The following is a 2,500-nucleotide window of genomic DNA, read 5'->3' as shown; positions in this document are numbered from 1 at the left end:
GCCGCCCTCCTCCACCATACCACTTCTCCGCGTGTCCAGTGGGCCACACATCCTCGCCGGAGAAAAGCCACCAGCCATACTCATCCTCACAATTCCGCCGGAGCAAGGCAGCGCACGGTGGCGCCACCCTCTCCTCCACCCTCTCCCGGAGAAACACAACGCCGTGTTTCCATTAGCCTACACATCCCCGCCATTTTCCGTCAAATCCGTCAAAAAATTCCGTCGCACCACCGCCGGAGCACGGCGGCCCATGGCGGCGCCGCCCCTTCCCGTCAAAACCCGCGTCGCCGTGTGTCCCAAGCCCACACATCCCCGCCGCGGTCGAGGAATGACTCGATGAAATGGGCCAGCCGGGCCCGCCATGGCCCAGTCCCCAGCCCACCCAAGGAACCACCCCCCCCTAAAGATACAAACGAACATTTGGCCATCTGACACCAGTAAACATTAAAATGGCTGAGGAGGGGTACAAAAAAATTTTCTGGGAAATTTTATTAACCTCTGTGAAGTATTCTGATGCCCTAACCCACTTTCGCCATTCGCCCCACTGCCGCCGCTCGAGCATGACTCGAGCATTTCTCTCCCGTCCCTCAAGCTGTGACTCGGCCATTGATCGAGCGTGCCTCGAGAATTTCTCGGCCGTCTCTCGAGAATTTCTCGGCCGTCTCTCGAGCATTTCTCGGCCATCGCTCGAGCGTGCCTCGAGCATTTCTCGCCCGTCGCCTCGGCCATTGCTCGAGCGCGCCCCAGCATTTCTCGGTCGGCCATCTCTCGGCCATCGCTCGACCGTGCCTCGAGCATTTCCCTCCCGTCGCTCGAGCATGACTCGGTCATCGCTCGATCATGCCAACGATCGAGCGTGCATCGGCCATCGCTCGAGCATGCCTCGGCCAGCGATGGAGCATGCCTCGGCCATCCTCTAGCATGCTCGAGCATTCCTCCCGTCGCTCGAGCATTCCTCGGCCATGCTCGAGCATGCTCGAGCATTTCTCTCCCGTCGCTCGAGCATGCCTCGGCCATGCTCGATGCTCGAGCATTTCTCTCCCGTCGCTCGAGCATGCCTCGGCCGTGCTCGAGCATGCTCGAGCATTTCTCTCCCGTCGCTCGAGCATGCCTCGGCCATGCTCGATGCTCGAGCATTTCTCTCCCGTCGCTCGAGCATGCCTCGGCCGTGCTCGATCATGCTCGAGCATTTCTCTCCCGTCGCTCGAGCATGCATCGGCGGCTCTAACGTTTTCTCACGAGCCTTCAACCCATTATTTTACCTCACTAGACTTGCCTCCGCCTTGGTTCTTAACCTTTTAGTTAGAACATTCATATTCCAACAAATTTTCATCCACGGAAAATTTTTGGTCGCCGGAAAATTTTCCGGCGGGCGGTCGCCGGAGCTCCGCCGCCGGCGGGGGGTCATCGGCGGTCGGTCGCGACTTGTCGGGTCAGCCCGGTCATAATCCGTCTTTGGGTCCGTAGCAAATTATGCTCTTATCATGCGAGTCAACTCTTGGTCAACATTTTCAAGCTCAAGGAACCACCCCCCCCTAAAGATACAAACGAACATTTGGCCATGTGACACCAGTAAACATTAAATTTTCCAAGGCCATGACCAAAAAAAAAAAATTATTTTTTTTTATTTTTTTTTTTGAACCTCCATCTAGTATAATGTTTTTTAAGATATATGCTCGAGCTATAATCAAGAGAACCCATGGGAATATTTTTAAATTATTTTTTTAAAATCACGTTCCAGGATCCGGTCGGCCATTGCTCGAGCATGACTCGTCCGTCGCTCCATCCTGCTCGGCCATGACTCGGCCGAGGCGTCAAATTTTTTTTTTTTTTTTTTTTTAATTTTTTTGAATCTCCATCAAGTATAATGTTTTCTAAGAGATCTGGAGTTGGTCTTGTGAAGAGAACCCATAGGATTATTTTTAAATTAATTTTACAAGCTCCAAAACATGTTCCAGTCGTCCGGTCGGCCATTGCTCGAGCATGACTGGGCCGTCGCTCCATCCTGCCTCGGCCATTGCTCGAGCATGACTCGGCCGAGGCGTGAAAAAAAAAAAAGTTTTTTTTTTTTTTTTTTTGAGAATCTCAAACAAGTATAATGTTTTCTAAGACATATGGAGTTGGTTTTGTGAAGAGAACCCATGGGATTATTTTTAAATTAATTTTACAAGCTCCAAAACATGTTCCAGTCGTCCGGTCGGCCATTGCTCGAGCATGACTGGGCCGTCGCTCCATCCTGCCTCGGCCATTGCTCGAGCATGACTCGGCCGAGGCGTCAAAAAAAAAAAAAAATTTTTTTTTTTTTTTTTTGAATCTCCATCAAGTCTAATGTTTTCTAAGATATATGGAGTTGGTTTTGTGAATAAAACCCATTACTCGGCCGTGCCCAAGCCTTGAAACCAAGAACCAACCGTGGTAAAGCCCGTGCCATGGCATTGCAACTAAGAACCAACCGTTGAAGCGACCGTGCCTCACCCATGCCAAGACCATGCCTAGACCG

This window comes from Urtica dioica, unplaced genomic scaffold (genome assembly GCF_054948205.1).
Source record: "Urtica dioica subsp. dioica isolate 48M unplaced genomic scaffold, U.dioica_male_clone48M_v1_H2 Urtica_dioica_male_H2_contig_27, whole genome shotgun sequence".
Lineage (NCBI taxonomy): Eukaryota > Viridiplantae > Streptophyta > Magnoliopsida > Rosales > Urticaceae > Urtica > Urtica dioica.
Note: the sequence above shows the minus strand (reverse complement) of the source record.